This window comes from Esox lucius, chromosome 15 (genome assembly GCF_011004845.1).
Source record: "Esox lucius isolate fEsoLuc1 chromosome 15, fEsoLuc1.pri, whole genome shotgun sequence".
Taxonomy (NCBI): Eukaryota; Metazoa; Chordata; class Actinopteri; order Esociformes; family Esocidae; genus Esox; species Esox lucius.
Genome location: NC_047583.1, coordinates 11037728 through 11054042, shown reverse-complemented (window position 1 = coordinate 11054042; position 16315 = coordinate 11037728). Strand labels below are relative to the sequence as shown.

Below are 16315 nucleotides of genomic sequence, written 5' to 3'. Positions count from 1 at the left end.
ATCAATGTTGCGCACAAGCTTTCCTATATCCCACTGACTGATGAAACATTAATGGTCATGTTTTCTAATAGCCAGTGGGCATCTGGGGTCCCCTGGGACCAGTCCATGCCTCCCCCTCAATATTTAATCTAATTGGGCATCCCTCACCTTCACACTGATTAGTATCAATTTCCAATGGATCACACTAAGATTGGAAGTGCCTGAAAAAGAAATGGCACTCTTTAGTTAACAAGGCCAAAGGTATGTATCCACTCATCTGCTAAACAGAGACAGAAGAGGTTCCATCCTGTTTGAGGACTGAGGCCGAACTCCCTGAGGGTCTGAGGAACTAAAGTCCTCTGGGATGACATCTATGACAGTCAGGGCCTGCGGTCAACAGTGTGACCGAACGGACCAGGGGCGGGCCTGGAGCGGATGCCATTAGTGTTTGCCAGTGACTGACAAGCCAGGGTTGAAGGTCCATGGCCTGGAGAGTGGAGACAATTTAGAAGCATGCCTCTTTAAACTGCTGCATTCTCCTCTCGGCTTGGCTCCTCCCCCAGGGCTATTGTCATCTCATGATGCACTGTGTTTGTGGAAACGATGGATGTGGTCCCAGGACACACATGGCATGTACGTGACAGATGAGTGATGGCATGGTGTCCATGAGGAGTCCTGACGCCGCCATCCCTCCCAACAGTCTCATTTATGTCCAGACACTCCTTGTCCCAGTCAAGTGACCTTACGACAGGGACTTTCTTTTACGTGGGCCACCTGGCGGATCGATCGGGAGAGGCATGGGGGAGGAAGGGGTCCCTGGGGAGGCCCGGCAAAAATGAGAAGCATGAACCTGGCACGTGGCGGCCGAGAGATTGTCTCCAATGAGAATAACTGTGAGGGGACGGACGGAGAGTGGGCGTGGCCAGAAGAGGCTCCGTGAGGAGTGCACACGTTTGTCAAACTGCCATGGTCCCTGAACGGGGGAATCTGGCAGAAGACATGTACAGGGTAGAAACAGGCCACTGCAGAGCTAATGAAATTCTGCTATCTCTCCTCTACACACACACGCACACAACACTCACTGTTGTACAGACCCCACACACACACACACACAGTGGTCGCGACAGATCCATGCTGCTATAATCGGCTGTCGGTCAGGGGGAGGAGAGACAGGAGTCGGGTCCTTTGCCCTTCTCATGGAGACTTAAGCGCCAGACACCCACTTTCTTATCTTTTGACTGAGTCAGTCAGAATAACAGAATTCCTTCCATAAACACTGAGAAGCTCGCTGAAGCCCAGCCGACGGGGCACAGTGAAGCAGAGGCTCTGCCACAGAGGAAGACAATGGGATTTCACAGACCCATTTAAGAGACTCATTCTTACGTAGTAATAGTTGTAGTTAATACCTGTTGGCGTTTCTGGGTTTTCGCAGCCTGTGAATGTGGTTGTCATGGACACCTAATGTAGGTCAGACCGTTTTAGTGACCTGCTGGCGCCTTATTAACAGTCATTTCCTAAGGCCTGTGAGACAGGCATATGGAGGTTGACCACTATCCACTGTATGTGATTCAGAATTCCCTTCCCATTCTCACCTATGATTGGTTTCATTACAGGGTCTGTTTGTCATTAGTGAAAGGGAAATTAACAGAACCACAGCATATTACTTTAATAAGGTAAATTAGCATGCCTCCATTACACTCACCTTGTATGGATTCATGAAGTAGTGCTCAGCAGGAATTCTGGCTAATTAGGGTAGAACAGGTATAAAAAACAAACAGGCTGTCGTTAAACCCAAGTCACAATTCTCTGTACAGTCTTGTATTTATGTGCCTTCTTTATCTGTTTAGTCACTCGTATACCTGCTCATTTATTGTTTTTTCCAACATTCTTTTTAGTTATTTGTTATTTTTAGTGTGTTGCTTCCCTAATTAAGTTAGAATAGTTGTGCCATTACCCTAGATCATATTAAACTTCTGAGTGGTAAATGGAATTTACCCAAGTCAGTTAATTAGAATCAGGTTTTTCTGACTTAGAACCTCAGTTGTCTCTATGTCCGCCAGGTGGACTGAACGCTAAAAGGCAATACTGGCTAACTGTACGTAAAGAAATGTAACATCAGTCAAGCCTGTTACATTGGCAGCCCTTGAAATCTTGTGAATGAACATTGTTAGGTTTATTCACTTAGAGTCACGTATCTAGGGATTGATAAATTGGATAAGCTTTAAACTCATTTATTTTATATCAGCTATTTTAAATGGCATCAGAATTTTTTTTTTTATTATTGTGACTTTCTCTTGGTTCTGGAGTTTTTTTTCAAAATCCCAAATTCCCCTTATTTCAAGAATGATAACTTTCTCATGCAAAATGTTATATTTGGTAGTCTGGTGGAGCTCCTTGAATAAAGTTGACCTATATATTAGCTGAAGGAGAAGGAATCAGAAGGACCACTACTGTACATGGTCCTCAGAACATTTTTAGATTACTGAGTGATGTCATGGCCACACATCATGCCGAACACTAATCTTCATATTTTCTTTTCCCATTTTTGGACATGTCTGACCTGCTCCTGTATACCAGTACCAGGCTGCTATGGTCCAAAGACAAGACCAACAACATTTTTCAAAATTTCAACGAGTGTCCGTGGCAAAGTCATGTACCATACACTACCCACAGAGCTGCACAGGAGCAGAAGTGTACCTCAACAACTGTCCCCTCATATCATACATTTATGCAGTTGAGGTCAGTATATGATTTGAGATTCTCAAAAATAACTCAGACCTCCTCATGACTTGTGGTTTGCGTACATCGGTAGTCAGCTCATGACTCTGAGTCAGTAGGTCACCTCATTCTCATCAGGCCTAAAAATATCACTTCACTGTGTCTTCATTTGTTCAAATCTGACTTGAACATATATTTGTCTCATCAAGACTAACCTGGTTCACGGTTCAATTAAACAATGTGACCGGAGATGTTTCGTTACCAGGCGGGCTCTCTCTTCCTCACGCATAATTACTGAATCAATAACATATTTGTTTAAAGGCCCATTATACATCAGCAGGAAAAACTCCCTTGAGAGGCAGGAATGTAGGAAGAAACCTTGAGAGGAGCCAGACTCTGGGGGTGACCTGTCCTACTATAAAGGCTGTGCCTAGTGGATATTATAAGAGTATGTGGGCTTTTAAGGCCAAATTGTGTAACAACACTTAAAAACAAAGAGATGACCAGTGGGTCAAAATAACCTACCCCTCAGTAGTGAATGTAAAAGTCCCTTCTTAGGCAAGCTGGCGAGGCAGTGACAGCAAGGATGATTTGTCAGTTGAGTGCCTTGTTCATTCTCACACCCCTGGGCCAGACTACTCTAAATCATTTGACCAAGACATGAGTCTTCAGTAAAGACGTAACGGTTGAGACACTGGAGTGAGTCAGTCTCATGCATTGGCAGGTCCTTCCACAGAAATTGAGCTCGGTAGGGAAAAGCAATTTGTTTTGACATTCTCGGACCAATAATTAAGCTTGCGTCTTGTGAATGTAGAGTACCTGTAGGTATCTATGGCAAGACCAATTCAGAAAAAGAATTAGGAGAATGCTTATGCCTTTTAGGTTAATAATAAAACCTTGAAATCAGCCAGTAACAGGAAGCCAGCATTGAGAGCCTAGCACAGGAGCAATGTATATTTTTATGTACTTCCCCTTTCTCATTAATTATACGTCTGTGTCAATCCCCATGTCTCTTTTCACTCTCTCTCTACTTTGTGAGTTATTTGGCCCAGAGCTCAGGGTATCCATAACATCAACACGTCTTAGCTTCCAGTCACTCAGTGGTGACTCTGATGACTACAGTATATCACCCAATAGGTAGACAGGCATTCCTCTGGACCAGACAGATAATGGGAGCCATGAGAGCTAGATCCATCAGGTCTGAGGGTTTCCGGCTCAGTGCTCTCCCACACACACACACACACACCCATGCAGTTTTAAATGGCCACTCACACACAAGGCAATTTATCACAGACGCTGTACTTCTTTACTGTAAACAGCTTCTGTACTGTATGGAAGTCACCGATAAGCTGCTTTGATAGTCAGTTCAGTATTTGTCGCCACTGATTCGTCATTAGTTGTCTCATTAGGAGATTTAGTAAGCTTTAGCTTTATCATGGGGATTGCATTTAAGACCCATTTTGGTCAGCTCCAAGAAATAGGCATTTCAAAAAGGTTGCCTTTTATGTTGCACCCCCAGGTTTATACAGTCTTTGTTCTGTTGTAGTCTATCTGTGCTTTGTAGTGCACCACAGAAACACACAGTTTGTATATGGAAGGTGTTTTTATACAAAGGGATCCTTTCAGAAACCAGGTGGGGGGGTGGGTGTGTGACGTATGTGTCTGATTACAGATATACACTAGGCACACACTCCCTTTGAAATGACTGTACATCATCAAACAAAGCTCTCTCATTTCTCCCAGCTACCCTATTACAAAATAGTACCACATGACAAATGACCTTGGCAATTACAGACGGAAAAGGCCAGCCTACGCTCTGAAGCGTGTGTAGTAGTGGGCAATTATGACTTGATCACACCGTACAATAGCCACCTCCAAGAGGAGAGTGGAAAATCACTTAGTGGGGTGGTGGGGGGGTGTGTGTGTGTGTGTGGGGGGGGGGGTGCTCCCCTCCACACAATTACCACCGCCACCCTATTTCAGCAGCCATCATGGATGATTAAACGGCTGGAAGAAGTGGTTGGTGGGACTGGATGTCCTGTGCCAGAGTCCTTCTCAAGTTTCTCAGCCTCAGTTCAGAAAGGAGAATGCCGATATATGTGTGTGTGTGTTGGGGGTGGAGGGGGGGGGGGGCATCTAGCTGGCCTAAACTTTGTTGGGGGGAGGACCTGATGGGAGACAGGATGTCAGTAACAGCCCATTAGAGGTAATGAGATGCAGGGTGACAGAATAGAGCAGCAGCCTTTCTAAGAGCTGCCAGACGACAGCGGACAAAGGCCCTGCATGTCACTTTCCACAAGGGACTGTATTACAGGGCACCACACGTATGACAGGGGTCTGTGTCACATCTGTGGGACATTTATTTTATCTTCCAGTCCATGCATCGAGACGTATGGGTCTATGCAATGAGGAAATTGTTCGAAACGATTGTATCACAGCGTTCAAATGTATTCACACATAACCTTTGGCAATCTAGCTGTCAGGTTAGCATAGTGTTATCCCTTGGGATTTCTAAAAGACTCACAATCGGATAACATTTCAGTAACATGACATAGTTGATTAGCATGGGGTTTTTTGATGTAGGAATGTAAACCCTAGGGGCAGCTGTGCCCAGAGGGATGAATGAGGCATCACCCCAATAAAGAGCAGAGATAAAAGATGCAGAATAGAACAGCATTAGATAAACAACTCTGCTCTGCCCAGCTCAATAGCGGCTGTAAAAGAGCTGATACGCAGATGTACCTGTGCATGTGAGAGGGGACGCGTGTGTGATTGCTGGCATTCATGCAGCTCACGGTCTAAACATGAGTCACAAGGCAAGATAATGTATGAGCTCTGGACACCAGGAAAACCGACTCCCCTGTTATCTGATTAACGATTACCACAAGGTTCCCTACCGGCTGTGCGATGTACTTTACCTGAGTGACAGCAACATATGTGTACATGTCTTTTGTCAATTGTGGTGAACGAAAACTGTTTGTTTTCTTAATGTGTGCTTTATCTGCTGATCAGGCACATTTTCACAAGTCAAGACACAGCTGTTAAAATGATACGGAAAATATTCACAGCAAGCTGCATTCTGAGCTGCAGCCTATGTTTTGCTTCTACGTGTCTATTATTAGACAGTTGTAAAGTTGTTTATGAGACGAGTTATTTTCAGCCAAAGAGAGTACCGTGAATCAAAGTAGAGTTCCATATTTTCCCATGTAATTTCGCGTTTGCTCCATGACTTCAACTAGTAGTTTAGTCAGCTAGAGGCGTGGTTAATTTCCTCAACATTGTTTGGGAGGAGTCCACAATCGTGGCGTTGGCGCCTGTGGTACGTCGGAGAACACAGCAAGGCTTGGAAAGCGTGGAACCACGGTGGGACAGCGATTGGTGTTAAAGCCAAAATACATAGAAAACTACGAGTAGCCGATGTTGAGTTCACGAAAAATGCGGAACGCTATGCAACGAACGTAGACAAGCTTTTCGTGAGTGTTGTAAGCAGGTAAGTTGATCAATAAAGCTTTCTCGATAATTTTAATTTAGAGTGTTGCGCGGTTCTCCACATAGTCCCCCACAAATTACAGATATGTGACTGAATTGAATTGCTTTGAGTTAAAGTATGCCTGGAATATTACACAATAATTCTGTTAATTTACAACCACAACAAAAAGTCGTCTACCCACTGGCCTAATTACTATTTTCAGGAGTACAGCTGTGTGTAACTATATATTTTCTGTGCATTTGTGTTAACCGGCTATAGTGGGCTAGATGCTATCCTAACGGACATGAAAGTAACTATTTAAAGTTTTTGCGTGACTCCTCTCATGTGCGTGAATATAGACCTACATATGTAATTTATAACAATCTGTGCGGCCAGGAGTGACCTTCCAAGTTAGTGTACATTTCAGCACCACCAGAATTCCTTCCTCTTGACCCTCACGTTGTCTCTCGTTTGAACCAAAAGTGGAGTCACTGGTGGTGCGTCTATATTTGCTGGCTTTCCGTTTATCATCTGTTCCAGTGAGGTGTAGAATTCCTGACTTCAGTAACTTTAGGGTCAGTTCTAACTTTATTTAACTGGATTAAAGTGTACTGCTTCATTCAATGGAATTCTGCCAGGCTAACAATGCCCCTAAGAGTAATTAAAATGCATTAACTTGTTACCATGAAAAGCCTGAGGGGGTTTTAACATTTAGCTGACATCAATCTAACAGGGTGTTTATTGTTTCCTTATGTTTTGCTGATTTATGGGCAAAAAAAGTTGCTCAGCGATGCCCGTAAACGTCAGAGGCCCTGCCTGCGCGCGCGCGCGCGCGCGCGCATGTTGGGTTATTTACCCTTGTCTTTGTTGTCCGGAAGAGGGCTGGTGGCTGTCGCTGCGTGGATGAGTTTCTTAGCCACAGACAGAGGAAACAAAGGGGCCCTTGGAACCTTGTAGAGCAGGGCTGGCCAGAGTACCCACACCCAGGAGGCAGGTACTTGAAGAAGGGCTAGTCATGTTTTTTGGCATGGAGGGATCAGTGTCATGGTAACCCCAGGGACCCTGCTGTCAGTTGGAGTGCCACACATCCTCAGTGCTATAGTGCCTCTGCCTACAGATGGCTTTGTGTTGAACCACAGGTTGTGTTGAACCTAGTGTTTTACTGGGAAGCTCCACTTATTACTGTTGTTTGTCCATGCGATGTCTCCTGTGGTGTTATTGGAGTCCCTGCTCTGCCTTCCCTAGCTGCAGAAACAATCTGCCTCAAACGGATCATTTGCTGTTACGTAAACTGCAGAAGAGACCCCAGTGCTTATTTAGAGGTTATGAAGTTAGTATTAATGTCTGCCCATAGAACATTGTCCAGAAATGACAATGTATGCAGTTTAACTCATACCCAGTAATGTTTGGTGTTTAATTTAAAGGGGACATGCCCTGGCAGTGGTTTAGATTCCAACAATCAGTCTTGCTAACCCCTCCCGATATTCTTCACACAGCACATGCTAATGGATGTAATTGTTGTTATTGTCTTGAGAAAATAGGAGCCAGCTCTTGTTGGAGGGCAATAACCAAACCATAGGGTTGTAGACTCAATCCGCATGCCTTGGTCTGTGTGGTTTTCTCTTCTTACAGCAATGAAATGTGACCACAAGGAACATCATATTCTGTTTGCACAGCTCAAAAGCATCTACAGTTTCAATTGATATGGACAGTTTCATAAAAATATATTTTTCAGTAGGAACATACAAAACCGTGTCATTGTATTATTTTGTTTCTCTCCTGATATGACCATTTGAAGAAGCCCATTTGTCTCTCAGCTGGCCCTGCCATTAGCTCTGTGTTGTTTTCCGGTGATAAAAGACTGAAGTGAAGTTGTGATCTTGCCCTCTCGGGTGGTAGCATATGGTCCCGAATGGCAAATTGTATTGACAAACATTGAAACAATTACATCATGAAACTGATCATTTTCCAGCTATGATATATTTCCTAATACATGGTTTGTGTTTTTATATATTTTCCAAATGAAAAGTGTTTGGATAAAGGGAAACTACCTATTCAACAATTGGTGCTTCAGGCCTGTGTCAGGCTAGATATCTTGACATGTGGTTGTTCTGCTCCTCTTAAGCCACTTGGAAGGTTGTGTGCTGCAAGTGCCCATCGTTAATTCTGGAGTGCTAGCAACTCTTGGGGAAACGCACATGTTTTATGTCTCCCCTCTGAGCATTTTTCTCCATATAAGGGGGTCTGGCTGGGACTTATCAGGCGTTGGTAATATCTGTGCTTATTGTTACATTCCGCACGGTAGGAGAAGGACTTTTACTGAGTGTAGGTAGAGGCTCGGTTAGGGGAAACACAGCAGTTCTCTGCAGTACAGTCCCACCCTTACACAATGGAAAATTATCCCTCAGAAAAATGGTTTTGAAGATGCCACTACTCTGTCCTCCTTAATTCCAAGTCACATTACGGTGTTCCAGAATTGGCACTGAAGCACTCAGATGGCCCTAAGAGAACTACTGGGTTTCAGTGGAAAAGTATAATGATGTATACGATGCAGGCCTTTTCTCTCCTTGTGGCTAAGATTATATTTGACCTTTGAGGCAATGGGAGAAGTGCGGCGTATGTGCACGTGGACAGGGCAGACAAGGCTGTAGTGTCTGGACTGAAGTAGAACTATAAAAAGCAGGGGTGTGTTCGTTCCGTCAAACCAAACATTTTAGTTGTGAAATGTTTGGTCAAACTGGAAACTCTGGTTTATATGTTTTGCGACTGAAACGCTTTCTTTTGGTGTGTTGATAGACCTGCTAAAGACATCACCACCAGGCTGCCATACTAACATGCTAATGACTGAGTGGCAATTCCGTGGTAACAGGCTGACCCGAAGGCATAAAAAAAAAAAAGGTTAAACCAACTAGAGAGCCCTGTGGCTAATACATGTTTTAATTTCCACATTTATTTTATTGTAAACCCTGGTAACATAGTGACAATAAAATCTGACATGACAACTTGACTTGACAAATCTCTTTTGGTGGTTAAACTACAGTAACTGAGATGCATCAGAAATGTAACATCCTGAAGACAGAGGGCCCTGATCCAAAAATGCAGAATTGTGAATGTGATGCTCTCATTGTAATGTATCCCAAATAGGTACACTTGGAGAGAAATCCTCTATGTTCGGAGGTGTACCTACACATTGGCTATTCTAATGTAACGCCATTCTCCCCACAGCATTGTACAGCATGTCATTGGTTCCCTCACGGGATGGGTGCAAAGGCCAAGCTTGAGCTTAGCCATCTGAACTGAAAAATCACATTCAATGTTTGGAATAGAATTTTTTTTTGTTAAAAAAAAAAAAAAAACCTAACTTGAAAATATCCCTCCTGTGTTTAAGTAATAATTTGGTGAAAGTCACTGGAAGCTTTAGGTCTTCTGTATTCATTTTATCTTGGTCGTTTGTCCAACTCTTGGTGCATGACTGCATAGAAAAATATTCTCAGGTGCTCTTAGCAGTCTTGGGACTTGATCCTCTATTACCCAAACATAAATGTTGGTTGTAGGGACCAGAGTTAAGCTGAACAGATGGATGCACGTGGCTTATTCGTTTTCAGGTCGACACTCTTAAACGGCTACAAATTGACGCCTTTTGAGGAGATTAATGTGTTGCTTCAAATTGAATTGTTTCTTGCAGGTCACGTTTGGAGGTCTACCCATGAGGTTTTGTGGGGAAATGAAGATTAAATGCAGGCAAGCTTTTAAACGATATGTCAATTGTGCTTGCAGATTAACACTTATTAAGAGTGGCAGCTAATATAAGCACAAGCAGTGTATGTGAGCTGTGATTTGCAGTCTGGTGAAAGGCCCAACCCAGCAGCAGGTCTTCAGGATGATACAGATTATATAGGCTTTCTGCAGTTATGGTTAAGCCCCTATATGGCCACAGTGGTGATAGGGGTGTTTTACCTAATGGATCCACTGTGACACAACACATCTGTAGTTATAGCAGCCCGAGGGCTTAAGTTAGCAGACGTGTGCTCCTCTTCCTGAAACAAAGCTCATGCTTTCTGCACGTTCATCTCCCAGGAGATCCAGTATAACAAAGATCATAGACAGAACTAACTAAATGGGTGTGAAACACGGCATGGATGGATGTGTGTGTGTGTGTGTGTGTGTGTGTGTGTGTGTCAGGAATTTTCTCTGAATACAAACATAAGTCCAGACGGGATGAAAGAAAGGCGGTTGGTACTTGCCGTAGCTCACCTCCCTCCCCGTCTCTGGAGCTGCTCTAGCAGCCAAGCACAACAATGGTAATTGTGATTGATCTAGTCTGCAGCAGCTGTCCGGCATCAGTGACCGTCTACCTATATTCAAAGGGCAAACACAGCGCTGCTCGGGCGCTACTGGCTGAAGTGTCCCATTAGTCTCCATGTTTTGTCTTCTGTTAACTGTGAAGGGTGCGGGCCAGGGTTCTCAGCCGCTCGCCGTCAACCAATCATGCCGCTTTATCTATGCCATCAGTGCTAAGAGAAGGCCTCACCCCCAGGTAACAAAACAGACCACAGTTCAAGGTCAGCTGTAGGGCCAGTGATGGAGGTTCATGACGAAGCCTGTTGTCTGTCACCTATCATACAGAACAGACTGCATGTGATGTGCTGGTGGACACCGAGCGGCTTAGCTACAGCAGCACTCGTGTGGAATGTGAGGTGCATTTTCAGCCTCATTAACACAGCTCTTTCTTCCCCCCCCCCACACACACACACACACATTAGCAGCCTAGTTTGATGCAGGAGTGAGATAAGCCTCCTTTCCCCCTCAGTCTCAGGCTTTGTCATGTTGGTTCAGTCATTTGGCTGCAGACCAATGTAAACAGCTCTGGGTCGACAGCCGCCCTGGAATCCAAACAATGAATGAGCTCAATTAGGTTTTTATTCAGAAGCGAAATGTAGCCAAGCCATGTTTCACGGAGAGATGGCATCTACAAGTCTGATTTGGCTCGAGGCCTCTGCTGCTGTAGGCGATTCTTTGGCGTTGGAGGAACTTCAGGTGAAGTGACATCAAAGGTGGCTGGCTCGGTATGCTTTTACGTAACAACACTAAAACTTGCGGTTGGTGATGTTGCAGCCCCGTTTGATAAGGTGAGGTGTTTGTATGATGTATCCCCCTGAAACACCAGGAGAAGGGCTGGGTGCTGTAGTGGGGTCAAGTGAGGATATCGGAGGGGAGAGGTTTCCTATCATACTCTTTTAGTGTTTCCCTTTTCCTTCAGGGCTCTCACCCATGCCAGGCCACATCACTCCAGAATGCACTCTCTGTGTCAAATCTCGAGTCTGGCCTTTACTATAACCGTTGCGTAAGACTGATATTACTCTGACTGATTGCAGGGTAGCTCCCCAGTCTAAATCTCAAATAATTAGCGATCCCGATAACTGGTCTCAATGAATTGCTAGATAAATATAGTCAGGTCACCCCTCCTGTGCTGGTCTAGTGAGACTGAGTCTGGCCGATGGGACTGTCCACCAAAGACCCAGACGTTAGTGCAATATGAATGAGTCTCAAAGGACTTTCCCCGGCGTCATCATCAGAGGCAGCATGCTGTCATAGTGGAAGGTTTCCGTACCCCGACGTTAGGCAGAGAGGGTACTGGCACTGGTGTTATGTTTTAGGAAGTGACGGCACCGCTGTGCTCCGCTGTGCTCCGCTGTGCCCTGCTGTGCTGTCCTTTTATGCACTAGGCCTGTGATTTAACTTTGACTTCTGTGAATGAACCCTAAATGAGAGCCCTGTGAAGAGCCAGTGCTGAACAGACAGCTAGCGGACGGTAATGACACATGGCAGGTGTTACCATGGAGCCGGAGCACAGCAGCAGACCACATCCCAGGCTATTCTTGTCTGGCCGCGTTTCGCTGCTATTTGAGAAATCGGCTGCCAGTCTGCTTCTACTCGGGCCTCGATGCCGCTGAGAAAATAAGAGCCAAGAAAGATGGCCTCTGTCGTGGACCCCTCCGCTCCTCGGTTCAGCCGCCGTGTTTTGAGTGGTGTGGTGGGTAGTCCGTTTGTGATGCGATGTCATGTCGCTGCCCAGGCCTGACGCTCTGCTGCCCTGGAGGATTAGAGGCTTGGGGTCATTTCTCTCATCCCCGCCCACGGTCCCTCGTGGTCCGGTACACACATAACAGGCCCTTTGTTGGCAGCTCCAGATGGAACCACCCAGACGGGGGGAATGTGTGAGGGCGCACGGTACCTTCTCTTTAGACTGTCTCTCTTGGGTAAAGGAAATGCTGAGTCACCGGACAACGGAAAACATTGCATCCTGTGTGCATTGAAGCAACCGCTGGCAATTAGGTGTGTGTGTGTGTGTGTGTGTGTGTGTGTGTTTAAGGGGGGACGTTCTCCCTCCTAAAGTAACGTGGAGACGGGAGGTAGCAGCCCTTGTAATGTGGAACGGCTTCAAACTGCATTCCACGCGTCTGAATAATAAGAATTTTGTGGAAAACCTTGTGGCCTCACGGCCATCCCTATAGCCTGGCTGGAACGGCTCTTGCGCAGCCAAACCACTGGGGTGGACGTCGCCTCTATCCTTGAGTTCTCCGTGGAATCCCCGCTGTTGAATACTGCAGTCAGCCGTTCTTTATTTTCCTGCGTTCTCTTATTTTGGGATCTCGTGTCTTTGATTCCTGGCCGCAGCGGTTTGCCGTGTTGGGTTTGGGAATAAAAAGCAGGCCGTGTTTCCTCGCGGGGTGTTCGTTCGCTCGTACCCTCCCACTGACTCACCCGCTGCCGCGTAAAATAATGTATTCACCGTTTGATTCATGGACTCCGCCCTCTGACGACACTTGGCTGATGTCAGTCAAGTGGAACAGCACCGGTTGGGAGAGGAGACCCGTTAATGCCTCATGCTGCAGTGCTAGGCGTGGCTGGTCTTAAAGTGTTACAGCTGAGGCACTAATGTGTTGACACTGGCTTGTCTCTGTCTCTTTGGCAGTGTCAGAAGACACATTTTATTGGCAGATTTGCCCAGTTATCTGACACACAGGGAATGTTATGATATATTCTACTAGTTGTTATTTTGGTCCCTGTAAGTCATCCTGGAACCTGCCTTGTATCGGGAGGCTATAGTCTGCCGTCTAAAGCTTTATTTAGGCTGGCTGGGTGTTTCCAGAAGGAGCAGACTGGCCAAAGGCAGGAGAGTGGAGGTAAAGCTTCAGGCTCCGCGGTTTACTGCTCGTGTGGAGAGATCAGCCTCAATGGAAACCTGTGGTTCTCGTTTTTTCTACTAATAATGATATTTTACAGTAAATAAGTTCATATCCATGTCCATTTACTGATATTAAATAACAGTTTAGAGAAAAGCCGGCAACTAGGGTTTCCTTGTGTCGTAGCCTTGGTCCAAAGCAAACATTACAGACTCCTGCTATGTTATTAGTTTCTCTCTGTTCAGCTGCCTGTCGTCTTATGCTCTCTACGTTTACATTTTAGTAATTTAACAGACGCTTTTCCCCCGAGTGACTTACAGGAGCAATTTGGAGCAAGTGCCTTGCTCCAGGGCGCAACATGTTTACATCTTGTCTGGTCATGGATTGGTACCGGTCTCCCTACACACCCAGTACGATAACCACTAGACCCCTCAAGCTCAAATCTAGACCTCCGGGCCAGTTCCTTGCAGGTTTTGTGTTGCAACCCTCTAATGATGAGGTAGAACAGAAAACCATCAGGCTCCGGACCTCATGATTACCCCTGCACTAGGCTGTCTGCCGCACCTCTCTTTCTCTGTACTGAAATATTGAGGACAGTACAGAGGTCCAATGGATGGTTTCATGAGAGAGAACATGTTCCCAGAGAACCTTATGGTCTTATTTATATTAGCCACCTGGTGCATTCAAATGCTAAGTCTGACATGTGAGAGATGTGAAAGCTATTTTCCAATAGTCAGGGGAAGGTTTTAACGTAAGGCATGCCTTTTCCTGCTAATTGCTATCCTATAGCGCCACAGGCTTCTCACAGCTAACCCGCTTGGTTAACAAGGTATTTTAACAAGCTTCCACACTCAACACTCATTGCCCCTTCTTCCTCCCATCCCTGCCGTGTTTTGATTATCTTGCCTTTTGCTTTGCTCTGCCAGAATTGTGCTTACATATTTATAAAGCTCACATGCATGCGCACGCACTCCTTCTCTTTATTGTAACTCTGTTGTAGGTGCTTGCTTACTCAAAGTGCCGTGCATCAGACAACCTCAAATTCATCAACTCATAAATGCGTTTAGTCTGGTCTTCAGATATTGTTCTTTAGATATGTAGATATCCATCATAGCTGGAAGACTTGGACTGTGCTGCTGTCGTGGCCGATGTTTGGCAGTGTGGATGCTTTTCTAGTGATGTCCAATTCCCTTATTTCCTGTGCTTTCCTGTCATTATCCAACTTGGTGGCAAAGCTTTTTCCTTTAAGGAGTCAAAGAGTCTGAGGCTGCAAAGCTACACGCTCTGGGCCAGAGTAGGGGGAGACAACCTGGAGCTAGGGAGAGGGTCTTGTGAACTCAAACACACACACAAACACAAACTCCGGCAAGATCAGGCTCTTTGGTCTCTGGTTAGCGGGGGACCAGCCGCTTTCTGGTTGGCTGGGGGGGGGGACCAGCCGCTTTCTGGTTGTCTGGGGGGGGGGGACCAGCCGCTTTCTGGTTGGCGGGGGGGGGGGGGGGGACAAGCCGCTTTCTGGTTGGCTGGGGGGGGACCAGCCTCTTTCTGGTTGACTGGGGGGGGGGGGGACCAGCCTCTTTCTGGTTGACTGGGGGGGGGGCAGCCTCTTTCTGGTTGACTGGGGGGGGGGGGACCAGCCTCTTTCTGGTTGACTGGGGGGGGGACCAGCCTCTTTCTGGTTGACTGGGGGGGGGGGCAGCCTCTTTCTGGTTGACTGGGGGGGGGGGACCAGCCTCTTTCTGGTTGACTGGGGGGGGACCAGCCTCTTTCTGGTTGACTGGGGGGGGGGGGCAGCCGCTTTCTGGTTGGCTGGGGGGGGGGACCAGCCGCTCTCTGGTTGGCTGGGGGGGGACCAGTCGCTTTGTTGATCAGCCCGACAGTGAGGAGCCGAACAGATAGTGTTCTGTATCCGCAGGGCCTTTGCCTGACGGGTTAAGTAGCCCTCTCTATTCTCTCTAAATCCCACCAGATTAAAGAATGAAGGCACAGAATAAATACCCCCCTTGTCCTCTCATAAAGGCGCAGCTTGAACCTGCTGACCTCCACTGGCCGAAGCATCTGCCTGTCCATTACTAGCCGGCTCTACAAGATCAGTCAGGCCAGAGCCTCTCTCGGGTGCATCTGCCTTGCATAGTTTATACGACAACCTAATTCATACATTTCTATGAATTAGTATTCATGACTAGCCTGCTTTTTTTTTCTTCTTCTTCTGGGCTCTAAATCGTCAGTAAGCTCCATTGTGCCTGTGTGTTAGCTGGTGGTTTCTGGTCAGAGTCCTTGCATGACTGCCTAACGAGCGTGGGTCTCATTTCCATTCTTTATGGATGGAGTAATAATGGGCTTGGCATCAGCTTTAATTCAATCATGTCTGTAAAAATGGCTGCACATGTGGCACAGCTGCTAGTGCTTACCCCCCTAGCCGAGGTGCCAGTCTGGCCTATAGCGGGACGATAAACGGAAAAGGATCTACACCGACCATACCAATCACTTATCACTGGCGTTTTGCTGATATCATTCATTACTATAATCAGCCAATACTAGGAGAAAGTGGTGTCTGAAATTGTGCTCAACATTCGCTGTTCTGAGCGATTTCTTAATGAGACAATTGATCCCTACAACAGTCAAACTAGTGGTCGTAATTCAAAGGTTATTCAAGTTTGAAAGTCTAAAATGTTCTATTTCTATTACATTAATTCAGAGAATAGAATGGAATATGGATTTTTATATTGCCCAGCACTAGTCCAGCCTTGCATTAGCTATGCCATGTCTACTTTGCACTTTAATGTTTCTTTCATTTTAATGGTTCAGTTGAGTTAAGGCTTTGGTTAGGCTTCAGTTGAACTCAAATCAGCTCAGCGCACATGGCTTGTACATCACCAGATAAACTGCTCTGGTTGTTTCTGTGTCTTCCATTGTATTTGTTTTGCCCTTCTTATTTTTCATTGCGGCTCAGTCAAGCCCA

General features: G+C 46.0%; 1 protein-coding gene across 2 annotated transcripts in view; it reads left to right on the top strand.

Moving 5' to 3' along the window:
- The first annotated feature begins 5999 nt into the window (after positions 1–5999).
- Positions 6000–16315, top strand: part of tiam2a (TIAM Rac1 associated GEF 2a) — a 70358-nt gene continuing 60042 nt past the window's right edge. For both annotated transcript variants that reach the window (XM_010879187.4, XM_010879186.4), the window contains exon 1: positions 6000–6187. The gene's annotated coding sequence lies outside the window, so the exon portion shown is untranslated. The remainder of the gene's footprint in view (positions 6188–16315) is intronic.